At 48.4% G+C, this 18,886-nt stretch overlaps 1 protein-coding gene across 2 annotated transcripts in view; it reads left to right on the forward strand.

Annotated features, from left to right (window-relative positions):
* The window catches only part of LOC119161327 (protein spitz), a 153,617-nt gene that overhangs the window by 75,524 nt on the left and 59,207 nt on the right, over positions 1 to 18,886 (forward strand). The window lies entirely within an intron of this gene.

The following is an 18,886-nucleotide window of genomic DNA, read 5'->3' on the forward strand; positions in this document are numbered from 1 at the left end:
GGTCTTTAAACTCCGTTTTAAATTAACCTAGGCAGGCTTCATGTCGGGAAGGAATCGTGGTAATATGAGCAATAAAGCGTTTTAGAACAGCAAAAAAAAAAAAAACCAGGCGGAACGACAACGTGGGTCGTGGAATGTTCCAACCCATTACGAAAGCTTTGTTTGTTTGTTTGTTTGTTTGTTTGTTTGTATCCTCTAATCCATGGCTCGTACCCACTCTGGGGGATTGGCCAAGAGAACATGTAGTCTCATATGGACGATAACTGCATTATTGCTTACAACGAAAAAAAAGGGGGGGGGGAAGGAGTTGTATAGTGAATTATTAAAAAAGAAAAGAAACCAAAAATTTAGATTTTGAGAAAAAAGGATCAACAACAAAGTAGACACTAATAGCTACAACTTGATTTCGGGAGCCGACCAAACAGCTGGTTTTGCCAAATCCGATTCATTTGGTATGTCACGGATTTATCCAGAATTGAAAATTACTTTTCGACCGGGTTTTTTTTTTTTTAGAGTATCTGTTAACATGGGCTTTATGTTGAATAACGTTTAGAGTCTTGAATAAAATTACACACCGCATCGAATGCATCTCTGTGGCAATTTCCCAAACAGAGGCACCAAAACGAAAAACGAATGCTTTAGGTGTAATTCTTTATCGTCGTCAGGCACATCATCAACACATTGTAGAATATTCCTTGCAAGTATGTGTAGCGGATACCACGCTTCTCCGAAGAATGACGAAGGATGGCATAGCGAATGCCGCCATATTACACAAAAATTATCATTTATGGCGTATAGGGGGTATACTTTTAAAATGTGCTTGTAACAGTTACCACAAAGTGTTTTAAAAAGGCTCTGAAAGGCCGGTTTTTCCAGCTTTCGCTGCGACTGGGCTGCGCGTTTCGCGCAGGCCTGGCATTTTTCGCACCCGCGGAGTTTTCTGCTTGGCGGCGTATTTATTTTAGCTGATTTTTGCAGAACTTTGGGTTATAAGAATCTACTGTTTTATTTTCGAGGAAGGGGGAACTCTTCTTGAAAATGTTTTGTAATAGTGTGATCTTAAGCAGCGAACCACCGAAACGACAGATTTTCGAAGGATAGGCGTTGGAAACGATCCACTCGCATACACGGTGACTGGGCAGGAAGTGCTTGAGGAAGCGCATCAATGATCATAGGAAACGCGGTCGCTTTCCGTGTTGCTTGTGTACATGCTGTTACCTCTTTAGGTGAAAATTGCGTATGTAAGTTGTAACTGTATTTATTTATTTAAAAAAAAAGATGTAACTGTCATAAACCGTGATGTTTGTGGCAATATTCGACTCATTTCGAGATATGAAACACTGTATGGTCGAACTGCAGTTCATTTTCTTCTATCCCCCCCCCCCCCCCCTCCCTTGAAATTCGGATCAACCGTGGTCATGATTCCATCACGAAACCCATCAACTAACAAGAGCGCAAAGTCCAACTCACCGCTCAGTGAATTAAGATAATGCATGTACGCATACTTGTATATAGTGTTGGGTGATTTTCGTGCCCTTTTGAGCAAGGGCGCGCCGAATTGGGGCACTTGTGGGTGCCGCATCTTCGCCGCAAGACTTGAGTGAACGCTTGTAAAAGAGATCTAGCTATATGGCTGTCAGCTAGTGGGGTGCAACTTTTTCACGCTTCATTATACAGTCTGTTACTGCGTGAAACATGGTTGTGTCGGTGGGGCGAGTAGCCGCGACGGCCTTATTGTGTAGTCCTCCGGATCGACGGACGTCATGTCGGCTTGAACTATGAGTCTCTTTCTACGGATCATTACGAGGGCGGTCTACTTTCGGCATTGTATCATATATATATTTGCAACAGCCATACCTTCCGTTTTTCTTTTCTTTTTTTCTTGCCTCACGTAATAAGACATTGAAATGCGCTTGATTCAATTGCTGTAGCGCAGCCAACACTTCAGAAGGTACTGAAAAGTTCATCTTGGTGCTCCCAAGTTCCATGTGCTACACTACTTGCGTACACGTGAAACTATTCGCACTCATCTGTTTTATTTTCTTGAATCTTTTGGTGTTGTAGGCATGTATTGTTATGCTTGTATGTCGTCTACATTGGTAATCCCCGTGATTAAGACACTTACAGGTGAAGATGTCGTTACTATTGTGTGCGTTTCGTTCCTGTGTACTCTCCTCGTATATGGCCATTGCATTATGCCTTGCTTGTACAATGTTCGTATTTTTCCATAACTGTCGTGCAGGGTTGACAGTATTCTGTAAAGAAGTAAAAATTTTGCTGTTTCCATCATAGCGAGTAAGTGAAAATTTATTACTCTATACAGATGTCTTATTCCAGACGCTTGCTCGGTCAGTATAGGCTCCGCTGGAAGACCTATTCTAGACTGGAGTCATCTTTACGCGAGCAAGAATAGCCGGCAAACTTGGCTGAGCCGCGTTCAACCGCGGCAAACGTTTTAAAAGCTGGAAAGGTGCCATTTTTTGTCTTTTGCGGGTTGGCTGTTTGACCTCTTTTTCTTGTGGCTTCCATTACTGCAGCGGAACATTTCTGAGACGCGCAGTTGTCTGCACGCTCGCGAACATGTGGTAGAAGCGTGTTTCATTAAAAAAAATATTTATGATGTCCTGCTCTCATTATTTGAAACTTCGTCAGCGTGGAGCGACAAAAAATAGGCAAAAAAATAAGGATACGCCGAGAAACTTTCATTGGAAGCTTTAAAAATAATGATTGTTGTGTGCCTTACGTCGCTAAATTGCGATATGATTATAGAGGACTCGGTACTTGAGGGCTCCGGAAATTTTGATAACTTGAGATTTTTCAACGAGCACCTAAACATACGCGAAGAGACCTCCTTTGTGAACTTTGTTACGCGTTGGTACATACTCCGGTGGGTTTTTTTTTTTTTATTTTATCCGCGCACTGCTTTGCAGGATGGCTTCTTGGCCCTGTCAAGCTCTTTGGAGACCTCTCGGTAAAAAGCCGAACAAATAAACATCGCCATCTTCAATATTTTTATCGGCTGCGGTATATTTCCGTCTTAACAAAAAAAAATAATAAATCAACCAACTGACACTCGTGAAATGGCGAGGTTGTTGCCTTACGACGAAGCTCTCGCTTCGCGAGTTCAAATTTTAGCTGGCTGAATGAAGTGCGATTCGAATGAAGTGGAGTCATGAATGAAGTGCGAGGAGTTGGTGTCACTGGCGGGAGTCGTGCGTAAAAGTGGCACCTACCCGCCACCGATCTACGACGGCCCCCGGACATGGAAAGCCCCGTATAAGAGCAGCCTTTTGTATTTTTTAAAACAGAGGCAATTTAGCAAGTTGCTCGATCCCCCACATATCCCCCGCTCTTACCTTGTTGAAATTTCACCTTTTTTCATTCCCCTCCTCCCCCATCCGACAGAAGTCCTGGGTGCGCTATTCACGTCATGCAAATGGATGGAATAACATTTCTTAATGTCCTGCAAGAAGGACGCGAACGCGCTCCCACGTTGGTACTGAGAGGCCTAGCCTAACAGCCGCATGGAAAAAAAAAATGAGCATGAGTGTCCTGGAAGGCCTGTCGAAACACGGTATTTTATTCTGCCTCGAAAATCAATATTTCTAATTCCTGCGTATCCACTTGGTTTGTTTGTCGCAGTGAAAATATTGAGCCCGTCGTTTCCCCCAATGTTCTGCCATCTCTTCCTATAGGACATACTTGCGGCTTCGCTATGGGGTACACCTGTAAATAGTAGCTGCTGCGCTGTGTATGAACGCGTAAATAGTGCGCACATTTTCTTATATGTAGCGAACTCTTGCTGTTAAGCGGAATCCGCGCGGTATTTTGAGGCAACGCCGGCTGGTGCCGCTCGCGTCCATCGAGCCGACTCCGCGGCGTCTGTTCAATCACATCGGTGCTCCCCTTTCTCCTCCTCGTTCTGCGAAGGAGCAATCAAGCCGCCGCCGCTGCTGCTTCGACCACGGCGGCGGCGGTGGTCGGCCGTCTTGATTTGTGTAAACACGCTGTGCCGAGAAGAGCGGCGGCGAGCCACTGCATGGCATGGAGTGCGTTGCGAGCATACGACGAGCGCCGCCTCCTCTTGGCTACTTCTACCACCCGCGGTGCGCGCTGCTGGCAGGCGGCTCTTTTGGACGGAAAACATTCGGGTCCGTTTCTTTCGGCTCGCCTAGCCGCTTTGTTCCTGGCCCTCTGTGTTGATGGCCGTCGTCGTCTCTTTCCTCCTCTATACCCCCCCCCCCCTCCCGTCCTCGCCGTCATGCGCGCGGGCTCCTTTATTCGCGCATCGTACACCCTGCTGGCCTCTAGCGGTTTTTATTTCATTTTTCGTATCCGTTCCGTGTATAGCGCGCGCGCACTTTCATGATTTGCGCATTCGGCGCCGGGTTTAGCGGGAGTGGCCCCCGACTTGACGTCGTCGTCTCGCGAGCTGGTTGACAGCGCTTCTGCGGTGGCGGCGCCCGTATTTTCCCCTCCGCTTCGTTTCTTTTTTTTTTTTTTTCCCTGTCCTTGTTTTCGGTCCGTTATTTTATCGACGCCCTTTCTCTCTCGGCGCGCTGACAGCGCCGCTACGGCCGCCAGATTTTTCGTGGGAGCGCTGGACGCATCGAAAATGGCGTGACGCACTGCAGGGCTACGGGGAAGGGAGTTCAGGGGCTGTGTGCAGGGGCACGGAATTAAAGAAGGCCCGATCGAACAGGAGTGCGCCACTGGCTGCCTGCGACTCGTTCGCTCGTTCCAGGCAGCAGTTCAGAGGAACGCGTTGTCAAGGGTGCCTGTTCTGACAGTCTGTGTGGGTTGCCTAATTCTACTAGGAGTGTATGCGTTTCGTTGTTTCTTTTCTCTCAACAGCGCGTACAGATGGCGGTAAAACCATCACATTCCGATGTGAAACGCTCCGGTGAAAAGCAGGCGCTGTCTAAAAAAAAAGGGGGGGGGGGAGGGGCATTGCGTTCATCCGTGGTGGATGACCAGCGAAGCTGTTTAGTACTCGGCACAGAGGTTACGTGGCAAAATACAGTTTCGTATCAAAGGCCAGGCCGTGAGCGCGCCCATCAATGTTCAAACCACTGTGTATGCGGAGTGTGTATACCGTCATATGCATGGACGCCGACACCGCCATCGAGGATTACATCAAGTGACGTTTGCTCGCCTAGCCCACCCACCTATACGAGACCGCATTCTCCGCTTCGCGACATGCGTTGTTTTGTCCGACTTGCCGCATACGCTTTGCATTTCGTGCACTACGGTGTTTACATTTTCGTTGATGCTCGTCTTTCATCGCAGACGCGTTGCTCTGCGGGAGTCCTGGCGATACGGGATTTTAGCGTAGCTACTGCGAACCATAAATAGAAGGTCTGATTTGGCAGTTGCTAGTTCATTTCAATGAGCTCCAGAGAGGACGACTTTTTTTTTTTGTTTATATTAAGTAGGCTTCGCGGCAGCACTGCATGGGAGAAAGCCAGCTTTCAAAGATCATTCTTACGCATCGATCCTTTTAATGTCGACTGCACTTTTAAGTTTGAATGCATTGCTGGGAAGACATTTTTCAGGGGCAGTGTAAGTATATTATATTGCAATATGACGACTTTAGGATTTTTTTTTGCTATTTTAATTATTGCTTGATGGTTTGGTTTCTTCGTAATGCAACGTTACAGCAGTCTCGAGAAGAATCGGGGAAACTATAGCCGCTTATTGATGGACGGTGCTTTTTTTGCGCACGGATGATGGCGTTCAATCCACTATGTCAACAGCTATGTCAACCGTATACAGACTTGCTGTGAGAAAGAGTTTCTCAAAGGCCAACTCCGGTGATTTGTTTCCGCGTCAATTGAATGGTAATTTCATGTTCTCGAAACGATTCTGTTCTGCTTCTCAGTGTAGAAAGGCTCAGCAAATTCACAAAAAATAAATTCAAAAAATTAAGAGTAAAGCGCAAAATTGAGACAAACCAAAGCGAGTAGTACTCATTTTTCTGTAGTATATTTGAATACACCAGCAGAGAAGGCGCGCGAAGTGCGCCGGTCCTCCCTGTGCGGACAACGAAATGACGCCGAAGGACTAGTGATATATGCTGACAGTGTTTATTTTTTTACTTGCGGTCGCTCCTTATCATGGAACACGCATTCCATCGGAGCTCTAGAACCGTTAAAATTAACTGCGATGTCGACGAATTCCGCGGCCATTGATTGTCATTCGCATTCGACCAGCCGCCGGTTCTGTCGCGCTGAGCAGTGCGAGTTGTATAAGCGGATCGTGCGAATGTGCCGCGATGCTTTAGGTCTTGGCCGCCCCTCTTTAGCGGCATGGCATGACCTCCGCTTAACAGGGTGGTGTGCCTCTTAATGTTTGCTTCACCTATGTAAGGCCAGCCGTGGAAACCATTCAATGCCGCAGCCCCGCTGAGTTGCGAGCAGTGGCGTCCAACTCACTTTCTCTGTAATAATCGAGGAGCGGGCGAATCGCAGTCCTGCTTATCGGGACTTCTCTGTCGCTTACAGAATAATACATATCAATAATGCGATTAAAGGGGCTAGTTTGTTCACGATGGCTTAGCGATGCGCGTGTGGTGGGTTATATAACGCACACTATACAAAATTGGTCGCGAGATCTAGCGGAGTCGCCGGGCGGCAACTGGCCGAAGGGGTGAAGTGTGGATTGCTCCCTGCGTCGTTTGCTTGCGACGATTGATTTGATTTGTGGGGTTTAACGTCCCAAAACCATAATATGATAGATGCCGTAGTGGAGGGCTCCGGAAATTTCGACCACCTGGGGTTCTTTAACGTGCAGCCAAATCTGAGCACACGGGCCTACATCATTTCCGCCTACATCGGAAATGCAGCCGCCGCAGCCGGGATTCGAACCCGCGACCTGCGGGTCATCAGCCGAGTACACTAGACCACCACGGCGGGGCGTTTGCTTGCGACGTTGCGTTTGCATGTGAGAGTAGTTCGTCATGCACGTTCTGAAAGGGTGGTTTTTTCGGATGTGTTAGCGCGAGCTTGACTGCTTATGTACGTATATGCTTGAAACGTCGTATGAAACCATTTGGGTCTTGCTCGTATGGCAATTCAGTGTAGTAAGATCATGCAGCGAGCGCAACTTTCAAGAGTGCCGAGTATTGTCGTCGCGCCCTCCGTTCACCAGAATCATCTCAGTCTGGGTGCCGCTTTCTGCTTGAGGCACATCGTAAAATTCGCTGGGCATCGTGCCAAACATGAGGACGATTAAGTAGTTTGTGAATGCAAAGTTTTAACGACTCTGTTGCAATCAAAAGCGAGGCTCTAGGCCACGCACTTGCACCTTGTGGTTAGGTGTATAACTACGGCACTGTATATAGTTTGTCGACTATGTGATGAGCTTGTGTTGTGTTTATCTGAACATTGTACGGCTACAGAGAGGTAATTCTATCAAGGAAAGCGTGACACTTCGGTACTTAAAGTCTTCCTAAAACGGAGTTTCCCTGTGCCATCTGTTAACATAGGGCGAAGTTTACGCAGAAACATCCGCGTGCTTAGATTTAAAAATCCTTTAACGAACCCAGACGTTTAAAATTAATTCAGACGGTGTGCCTTACAATAATGTTGTATAATTTCACGGAAAACGTCATACTTCTTTACATTGTCTTGATGCGTTTGTATGGCATTGTTAATCAGTAACGTTGAAAGTTTGTGATAGTTCATGTTTACTTGTGAAGCAGCGCATGCACGGAGACAAGCACAAAAGGAACGAGCGGTGCGTTTCTTTCGTTCCTTTTGTTCTTGTCTCCGTGAGCTGCTTCATAAGTCAACAGGGGTATTGTTATTGACTGACGGAAAGAAGGTAGGGGTCGTTTCTCGTTCGAAAAAAAAAAAAGTGGTTCTTCCCATGCAATAAGCAGACCTTTGTTTTATCACTGTCGGGCATGTAATCTTTCGATGAAAGCTTTCTGCGGAACTCTTACAAGCTTTTGATAGTTGCACTGGTGCAATAACATGTGCGTTCGTGGTATACGTCAATGTACAGTCGAGTGCATAATTTCAGAGACCACGGGAACGCGCGCCGAGGCGCGTCGCTGCGCCTTCTGGCGGCTCCGCGGCTCTGTCCGGGAGCGCGTACTGCGCACGCTCGTCCTATATCACCCGGCAGCCTGCCCTTTCGCTCGTTTCAACGGCGCGCATCTCGAAACGATGCGGACGGCGCAAGGTGTCACTTCTGTAGTCTCTGTGAAGACAATGAAAAAAAAAAAAGCCGAGCGCTAATGTGACGACAGCACATCATTTGCGGGTTTCGGCGTGCTTGCACAGCGACTGCAGAAGTGGCACCGTCCGCATCGTTTCGAGATGCGCGCCGTTGAAACGAGCGAAAGGGCAGGCTGCTGGGTGATATGGGACGCGGTGGCGCAGTACGCGCTCCCGGACAGAGCCGTGCAGCCGCCAGAAGGCGCAGCGACGCGCCTCGGCGCGCGCTCCCGTGGCCTCTAATATTATGCACTCGACTGTACTGCACTCGACTGTAAGCGCTGTAGACCAGCTGCGAAGCTTTCCTGGCGAGAATTATCGATTGTCCCACATTTCAAGGTGGGCAGAATGGGGGGGGGGGGGGGGGGGAATGTGCATGAGTACTTGTGCGAACAGTGGTACCGCACTCGTCGCGCCGATAAGAGAGCTATTTTAGGATCTTTCCTTTCCTCTTTATCATTAAGATGAGCGAGATGTTAATAAGTATACGCAGTTCAGTCGTGCAACAGGAGGGCGCAGTTAGGCAGAAGGCACGCGAAATACGCACTAACAAACTACATGCAAAAGCGTGGTTTAGTACGAAAGCGCGCAGACAGTCACCTGCAGGGCGAGTATATCTTTTGTAGCCGGAATGCGCTTCACTCGCTAGTAATAGTAACGTAGCCTGGGCTTCGTGTGCCGATTAGGCTGAGAGGAGCGTAAATATTGCCTTTAAACTGCACTCGACGCGTTTTATTATTCGCCGGCAATCGGCTCAAACCACACGCAGCGAAGCGCCGCCGACCACATATAGACATATCCACACTTCCGCGCGGATTCGGTTAAACAAGTGCACCTTACAACGTTGTCACCCGATCTCGTCGCGAATAGCAGATAGGACAGTATTTAACGGGAGGCATGTTTTAACGGTGCGCTCGTTTCGTTAAACTGTGTCCCGTATATTAATTTTTTATGTGTGTTAACCCTCCCATTAGTGTATTGCAAAGTCAAGACAAAATCGATGTTCGCTGTGATTCCTGCTCAGTGTTCAAGTGCTATAGGACGAGCATATGTGTACGTTGCTGGATGGGCATGTAAATGTTGGTTTTTTTTTTTTTTTTTTTTTTACGGAGGAAGCTGTTATGAGATCACAAAATGGGTATGCCCCGCCGCGGTGGTCTAGTGGCTAAGGTACTAGGCTGCTGACCCGCAGGTCGCGGGTTCGAATCCCGGCTGCATTTCCGATGGAGGCGGAAATGTCGTAGGCCCGTGTGCTCAGATTTGTGTGCACGTTAAAGAACCCCAGGTGGTCTAAATTTCCGGAGCCCTCCACTGCGGCGTCTCTCATAATCGTATGGTGGTTTTGGGACGTCAAACCCCACAAATCAAATCAACAAAATGTGTCACGTGTGGTGCCGTCGCCGGTGTCTGCAACAACCATCGCATGAAATAAGAAAAAAAAAACTGAAATAAAAATAGCAAAGGACGTAGTTGGAATCGAACCCGGGTTCACTGCGTGACAGCCCAGTATTCTACCGCTATGCCACTCCGGTGATTGGCTATCGTTCGCCAACTTGCCTCAGGCAGGTTTGATGTCGGGAAAGTAATCGCGTTAATATGAGTAATAAAGCGTACTAGAACACCAAAGGAACATCCAGGTGTCACACAATGTGAATTGCGTAACGAGCGGGTCGTCCAATGCTCCAACCCATTACAAAAGCTTGCTCTTCATCACCTATTAACTGTGGCACATAACCACCTTCAGGCGTAATTCTTCATCGCCGTCAGCCGCTGCATAAAACACAAAATTCGTTGCACGCATTTAGCGAACACCACGCAGCAATGAGGCAAGATATCATAGTGAATTCTGGCCTACTACGTAGAAATTATGATTATTTACGGCGTAGTGGGTACCCAGCAAGTGTGTTTCTAGCGTTTACTCAAAGAGTGTGGCTCTGAAGGGCCGCTCTTCCAGCTCTTTCTCTGTGACTGTGTTGCGCGCTCCGCACAGGCTTGGCGATCCCCCCCCCCCTTCCCCACACAGACACATTGGTAATAGGCATACACCACCTACGATGCACATAGTTGGAATGCACTCCGACGTGCGTGATGCGGCGAGAGAGAAAAGTAACTGTGTCACACTTAGCCATCGGATTGGTGAATGGGCCGTACACGGAAAGCTGCATATACAACGCTGCGAAAAAACTCACTTTGTTGTTTGCTAAATAATTTTCCCTCCACCCTTCCCCGCTTTTTCTGCCGTCCATTGTTGACTTACGATTCGTTCGTTCTCGTCTAAACTCTCGGTGGCGTCCGTTTCCCTCGGTCGGTCTAATTCTGGTCTTATCTTTTCCCACAGTTGCGTCAATTGCCACCGTTATATAAACAAGCGAGGACGCTCGGCTGCCCGATACTGCCTCTTCCGCGAGTTGACCCGTTTGGGGTCGTATATAGCGACGGCAGCAAAGGAATGTCAACTGGTCGACCGCGCACTGGACTTTTGTCGAATGTTTGCTCAAAAAAAAAAAGGAAAAAAAAAGGTTGAAGAGTGAATAACAACCGTGACGGGAAAATAGCGGAAGATGGCGTGCCCGCTCACCGGGAAACAGATCGGCGACCCGTCGACGCCGTTCGGTTTGCTCTCCTCATTGCGAATGATAAGTGTGCCTCTTGACAAATTGTCGTGTGCCCGGTTGGTGGGAGTTTCGTAGTATGCCGTGGCCAGTTGGAGTCTTGTATACTGTGTTCCCGCGGCGGCCCTTCCTAATTGGCCCGCTCCGGAGCGGCGGAGAATCTTTCGTCGGTTGCCGTCGCGCTCTTGTTGTCGGTTCTGTGAGGTGACATTGTTCGAAAGGTGTGTGCTTGCACTCGTATGCACGTGAAAGAAATGAAAAAAAACGAACGATGACCCCATTTCGCCGGTCAACAAGTAGTCGCTGTTTTTTTTTTTTGTACATGTTTCGGAACAGTCGAGAAACCCAGATTGTCGTGACCGCGTGCACGTCTTTTGTGTTCTATTCTAAACTATGGTTGCCGCGTCGTTATGAGGACGTGTGAGTGATTATCGAACACAACGACGCAGGCCGCTCGCACTCGGGCATGATATTGCGGCTGTCGCCAAGCATCTTTCGCAGCTGGCAAACATTTTTTTCTGCCACTCTTTCGTGGACGCTGGAAGAGATTTACCTACACTGCATGGGCTGCATATCTAACACTGCGTAATATGTTTTTTTTTTTTTCGAGACGGCCTTTGTGGACAAAATTGCCGCTCGCCTTAAATAGACAGAACAAACCGAAAGGCCTGGCCACTAATACGTTCCCAACTTCACGGGGCAACTGGCATTTCAGTGCAACGTTTTCTCGGCAAATCGTTAGTCTCTGCGCAAATATCGCCTCTCCCAAGTAAACGCTGACGATTGCTCCGTATTCCCCCGTAACCGTTCCTGCAAACTCGCCACGGTGGTCTTGTGGCGAAGGCACTCGGCTGCTCACACGCAGGTCGCGGGATCAAATCGCGGCCGTACGTGGAGGCCGCATTTTTGGTGTATGGGAAAATGCTTGAGGCCCGTTTGCTCAGATTTGGGTGCACGTTAAAGAACCCCAGGTGGTCGAAATTTCCGGAGCCCTCCACTATACGGCGTCTCTCATAATCATATCGAGGTTTTTGGGACGTTAAACCCCACATATCAAATAATAAATCGTGGTTTTGGAACGTTAAACACCAAGAATTATTAATACTATCACGTAACAGGTGTAGATACGTGTTTGTTAACAGGCAATATGTTTCACCCATGCAGAATTTGTACCACTTGGAAGTTTGTTGTGCGTAACGCCTGTAAGAATCTGTGTCGTAGAAGAATTTCCGCTTCGTTGCTGACATGTGGCAGACGCCAGAAACAGCTTTAATCTTAGTAGAAACGAAGCCTATATTTCCCATTTCCGGCTTGCATGCCGCTATGTGGAGGAGATGGTTGCAATAATAATATCGAGTTTTATGCCCCAAACCGCGATATGGGTATTAGAGACGTCGTAGTGGAGGGCTACTGCGGAAATTTCGACCATCTAGTGTTTGTTAAGGTGCACTGACATATCGCACAGTATGCGGATTTGTACCATTTCGCCTCCACTGAAATGCGACCGCCACGGCCGGTATCGAACCTGCAACCTTCTGGTCAGCCGTACAGCAACCTATAGCCACTGATCCACCGAGGCGGGCAAAAGGGAGATGGTTGTCTAGACTGTTCGTGCCATGTCGTCCGTCCGGTAAGGTACAGATTATAAGCCAGTGCTTCTTTTTTTTTTTCCTCTCGCGACTACTGTGCAGTAGCTGCAGGAAAGTCAAAAGGCCTTTCTTAATTTAAAAAGAAAAAAGTTATCTTGTATTCCACGTTAGACTCATTCCTGTATTGCTCGTGAGTTGTGTCGTCTTCAAGTCAAGTTCCTGGACTTTCCCTTGAATGCGTGGTGCTATATATATAGATCCCACTATCTCATCCGAGTATATGTTATAGTGCCATGAGTATAGTGCTACTTGTCATAGATGCGATAAGATTGATTGGAAAGGACATCACATTGAGCGTTATATTACGGATCCGAAGGACTGTTACCACTTGAGAAAGCTTGACCTGCTAGGGAAGATCAAGAAGATGGCGAATTGCTCTTCTAAAGTTCTCCGCTTCTGTTCGGGCAGAGTTAATAATTTATCGGCGAAAAGTTACCTAATTATATTCGAAAGGAGCTAAGGAATCGACATGGAAAGTTCGGCATGGAAAGTACGTTAAAGAACACCAGATGGCCGAAATTTCCGGAGCCCTCCCGGTGCCTCTAATGATGATATCGTGGTTTTGGGCCGTAAAACCGGTGATACGAATAATCAGTGTATAAGAATGTGCGAGTTTGAATGAATACTTTAGCTTAAAAGTGTGGCAGCTTGGGCTAGTTGGTATGGCATGACGGTAGTTATAGCGCGAGAACGAAACGACGACGCAGAGACAAGAAGCAGCTCGTGTCCTTCTTGTCTCTGTGTCGTCGTTTCGTTCTCGCGCTATAACTACCGTAATACTTTAATCTTCGGGACTCGGTGTTGCTGTTTGGTTGCCTAGATGCGAAACACTTGTGTTAGCTGTTCGGGACTGTTCTTTGCTATCACTGTTTCCGGAGCAGGATGATTTATTGCGCGGAAGTGGAGTGGCAGTCACCTCATTTCTTAGTCTGGAGCAAAGCGATGTGTGAAGTGTCGCTCTGCTTCCGCGGTTACCTTTGTTTGAAAGCTTTCCCGAGCGAGCAGCGGTTCGCTTTCGTAATTGGACCACCCGTATAGCCTTCTGTGTGTACAGCGCGCGTTGCGCGGTCGACCACAGCGTCCGCTTGTAGGCCTATAGGCTGGCCCAAGCAGAGGTTAGTAACCGATCTGCACCGCGTCTGCGCTTTTCCCGAGTGTGTCATGCAAAGCGCGCGGGGCAGCGCTGTCTGGGCCGCCGATTCGGTCAACAAAGGGCCTCGAACGCGGAAGCGCGCTGCCGGTCGAATTAGGCCCGACGGGCGCAAAGAATTGGCCGCGGCTTCCTTCGAGGCTGGTGGCGACAGGCATAACGACGGACAGTGCAAAGAAGGGAAACGCATCGCGGCGTCCGAACGGTGCGCGTTCGCACATTCAATGCACACTCCCACTTGCGGGCTCTCATTTTTCACCGTCTCTCTCTCTTTCTCGTGTGTGTACGTACCTGTGCGCGCTCTTTTTTTTCTCTCCCCCATCTGCAGAAATAAAATAAGGGTAGCCCATACCACCAGAAGGTATAATGGGCGTAAGTCAATTAAATAAATTGGTGGAATATCCCACAAGAATGTTTCAAAATAAAAAAATAGCACTATTTCTTGAAAAAGAAAAGAAAAACATGGAAGGGAAAATTAAAATTACTGAGGCCGCTCTGTTCTGTCACCCGGTAGGTCGTATAGGTTATGCAATGTGTAAGGATCATATCGGAATATGACGGCTTTGTATATTTTCCCTATATAGTTGAGCTCAGTGTTTGTGTGCTTGTGTTTCAGCATCGATATAAGGTGACGGTGAGCATTTATTTGGGTCGCGGAGTTGCCTGTATGTGTGGATGTAGGAAGGTGGAAAGTTGCTTGGGGGAATTGAACTACGCCCCCTTTGTTCTGCCCTTGAACTTGCTGTCAGCGCGTTTCTGCTGCGTCGTGCCAGGCCGTCGCCGGGAGGTCTCGGTATCCCTGCTCAACCGTTGTCGCTCGCAAAGCGCCGATGTCTCTTCTTCATTCGCTCGTTGGTGTTCGTGAAAACCAGCGAATGACGTTGTCTCCATTATCGTGTGCCGTGCGATCGCACTCTTTTTGTATGAGTTGTTATCGAGGCTCCGCTTATGCCAGAGAGACGCTGAGCGCTATATATATATCTTGGTTTGTATCTGCAGCTAAATTCGTTAATGATGGCGAATCGATATGAATGGCCAAAAATATAACGATAGTAATTTTGCAGGAGGAATTGTCCAGCTTGCAAAAAAAAAAGAAAGAAAAAAAATCAGGCGTTTTGGGGGAGAATTTATGGAGGGACAAAAAAAACTTGGACCATCTCCCGCTAAAGGGAACCATGTGCAGATGCGAAGCAGCGGGCGCCAACGCTTACACTGGCGGCGACGTTAACGCTGGCGCTCATCAAGCAAAAGCTAAGATGCCATTGACATAATTCCGAACGCGCGATCTATAGTGCCTTCGTTTACTGGGGGCCAGTGAGCGGTTGTGCAGCGCGAGCAGTCGCTAAGACGCTGCCTGCGTCGGCCTTGCGAGACGAGAGAGGGGGAGGGGAGCGACAGTTTTGTCCCCGGGGGCGCGTCTCTGCACGGGACGCGAGCATGCGCAGTAGCGGTGTACGGAGGGACAGCGGGGCTAGTCAAAGAGCTGCTTCGCATCTGATATATATATATATATATATATATATATATATATATATATATATATATATATATTCAGCATAGATCTATCAACTGGGCCTGCCGTTGAGACGCGCATTCCGGGACACGATACACTTGGAAGACGCGTCGAACGAGCCTTGCACTTCACATCTCATGACAGCAGCGTGCCGAAACCGAGATTGTCCTTCACTTTGTTATTCATCGTAATGATGGAATTATTGGCAGCTGATATGTGGTCGCGTCGCCACGTTGTAGCTGCTAAATTATATAATTGGATCGTATGTTTTCCGTCTCTCTTCGCTCCGTTTCAACTGTCGACTTTGAGAAGAATGAACGAATCGGACAGATTGATCGGCTATTTTCTTTTATGCATATCGGGTGGCTAGCTGTTGGGTAGGGCGTGCATGTGGACGCATGCCTTTGCCGCTGGCTGTCCGCCTCGTCCAGGCGACGGTCGCAAGATGGATGGTTCTCGAGGGGGAGGGGGGCAGGCGATGCCTCGGCGTGCGGGCACGGTGGTCGCGACCGGCGTCCAGCTCCACAGGTTGGGACCACCCGACCCGAAGAAGGATGACGGCTCCCCACCGCCACCCGCAGGCTTGCGCGTATGTCTCTCTCGTGTGTGTACGGTTGTTACTGCAGTTGCTTGGCTGTCCAGGGAGTGCGGGTGGCGCCGCCTTGCGCTGACGCCTCGTTATAGCGTTGTTTTGCGGATGATCTCGGCGTAGAGTGGTGAGAATTTGACGCTATAATTGATCGAACGTCCGTGAGTGGTGTTTACTTGGTAGATGAACTGTTCCGCCTACGCAGCTGTGATTCATTCCACGTATTTGCAGACGCATGTGCGCGTTTGATGGACGTTTTCTATTTGATTTGCGATCACACATAGCGAACAGAAGCAGTTCTTACCGGGTTAGTGGTGCTGTCATTGATTATGGTTGAGCTTAAGAACCACAGTTGGTGTTGAGCGCAGTGAATTCGATCTTGCAATGAACTTATACTGTGCGTGCGTCTGTTTGTATTAGGGAAAAGCGTCGTTTTGTGACCGGGGTTGCAGAGATCTAATGCTGAAGATACCGGTAAAGATTACACACCAGTCTTGGGATGTTCCATGCAAGACTTTTTTTTTGCGAATACTCCTCAGTATTTACATCGAAGAACTAAAATTAATAAATTATTCTTTTCTAAGTGTCTGTCCAGCCTTAAATCGTTTGTGCGCTTCTGTTTGTGGTGATCTAATTGGCGCTCGGTGGTCACGTGGTGCACTCACGAATAGTTCAATCTTGTTTCTTGTGTATTGATACGACATCTTGAAGAGATGCTCTCAGTATGTTCGGATGGCGGTGTTCATGGCTGGTACGGTTTTTCTTTGTAGGATAGACAGGCTGCTAAGTTTCGTTTCGATCGTACCAGTGTCTAACGTGTGGTCTCCTCCGTGTGGACAAATGAATGCATGAATAAATACTTTAGTTCGATTCGCGCGTTTACTAATTTTGTGTTTTTTTTCTTCTTTCAATAAAAATCTATCGTCTAAATGTTTTTAGTGACTGCATCGAAAGGAGCCTTGATTTTCTTCCAGAAAAGGATCGCGTTGCCACTGAGCGAAGCGCCTCCTCGCGAGCCAACTTGCATCTTTTGGTGAGGCCGCGTCGGCCCATTGTTATTCAGTATACCATTGTTGACGTGGGTTGCGCTGCCGGGCCAATATTGGGTCTGGGGTTCGCCGTGTTATGGCCAAGCTGGGGCCGGCCTTGATGTGCAGCATGCATGGTTCCCTTCCAACTCTTACATAAACTGTCTCTGTTACGGACTAGAGCGTGGTTGTAGCTGTTTTCCGGGACCATCGGCAGCTTATCCTTCACGCCAGGAGAGTAGCGCCATGGGCCTAATTCCTATAGTCTGTTCGCTACGGTCAATCAGGCCCGACATCCGACCGCAACTGGGGGCCCCGGGTGTGGACTTACATGCAGGTCATTCGAATATCCCCCTTGTATTCTGCGCGTGTTTTTGATATCATGTGGACATTAATAGTATTTGAAAAAAAAAGCAAAATATTTCTGCTTCTCTGCTACCTTGGAAACCGTTATATTTTTCTCATAAGCAGTACACTTCACAGGAATAACCTGCAACATACGGCACAACGGAATGGTGTGTATTCAGAATGAAATCATGGCCGGAATGGTTTTGCAACACGATGTTTAGTTGTGTTAAGAACGCGCACTCATTGTCTTCTTACTATTACGGTATTGGTAAACTCCGTCGAGGGTGTTTAATCTATGAAGTAGCGATATTGGCTACAAGTTGTGTCATAAATTCAAAAGAGTGGCACAGTAGGCAACGGCAGTAATCAATCGTCCTGAACAGTGGGTTATGCGAGCTGTTTGGACCCCCACAGTGCACTAAAGGTGTTGCCCTGAGTGAAATCGCATGAAACAGCATTTAACTTTCGCGCCTTCGTTGACTGTACAGAAGTGTTGTGGTCCGGGCGAGTTGGTCATCCATGAGCGTAGCTAGTATTAGCCTAGTACATTTTGTGGACTCGAATATTTACGATAAATGATAGAGAATGCAGCATCGGGAAGAAACTACAGCGGCGTTATGGACAGACGAGTGGTGTTTACAGCGCAGCCCATGGGCGAATGTTCTCGCTCGTTTTTTTTTTTTTTCCGCTTGTTCAACTTGGGTTATTGCAGACCCTTCTATAGGCTACAGAGCAACGCAGTCCTTGACAAGTGCTCTGCACTTGTAAGCCTTCTAATCTCCATCTGAAATTGTGTGCGAATTCATTCGCGGATACGGCCCTCACCCGATGTGAGGAGGCGTAAACTCGACCCAAATGACGTTTAGAGCAAAGCAGGCTTCGTACTCGTTTCAGTTTTAGGTGCAGGGCAGGCTCCGGTAAATTGGGCTCTCAACCCTGGTTCTTGAAGGGCTTCGCTAATAGTGTTTGTGCTGTGATCTCATCTGTGACGCTGATCATGTCATAGAGACCACCACGCCTTTCCAGTGCCCGCTTCCAGGAACGGGACACATCGAGGGGCGCCCTTGTAATCCAGGAGACACATGGCTGAGCGAAAGAGGAAGCGAACGGTTTGCTTCCGTAGAGAAAACGACCGTGACGTAAAGCGTAGGGTGGCCGAAAAGCCCGTCAAAATGGGCCGCGAAAAGAAGCTTGCGTCGGTTGCTTCAACGCATCTTTCAAACGCCAGTTCCCCTGTTCGGAGGTTTTCGTAACGGAAGGTCGCGTGCACGGGAGAAACGCGCCTGCGGCTGGTTGGAAGAAAAAAAAGTTACGTGCGGCGAAGGTGTAGGGGACGACGTACAACGGGACCTGCGGGGGAGAGAGTGAGGCGGGAGCTGTTGAGGTTAAGAGTGTTGAGTATTCGGATATCGCGTGCCACGCGCCCGGCACACGCACATTCGGACGCATCTGCTCGGCAAGGAGGACTGCTGGCTCCTTTTTTTGAGCTGTTTATTTGCTCCGGAGGAAAGCTGCCCTGGGCAGGGAGTATAAAAATACTCTCTCGGACCAATTAGGTGCACATGCTTGACCCCCCTCCGTAGACAGCCCCCGTCGTTTCCCCCGCACATGCAAACGCGCACTATCCATCTGCCTTCGTGGCTTGTGCCGTTTTCTGCATTCTTTCTTCCCCGTGTGGTGGATCCCGCGGGGCAAGGAGGGACGCCGCGCTCTTCCTTTTGCCCTCGTCTGCCACCGTTTTCTCGCGCGTTGTATGTTTTGCCTTGCGCGGTTTC

The sequence above is a fragment of the Rhipicephalus microplus genome, chromosome X (assembly GCF_043290135.1).
Source record: "Rhipicephalus microplus isolate Deutch F79 chromosome X, USDA_Rmic, whole genome shotgun sequence".
Taxonomy (NCBI): domain Eukaryota; kingdom Metazoa; phylum Arthropoda; class Arachnida; order Ixodida; family Ixodidae; genus Rhipicephalus; species Rhipicephalus microplus.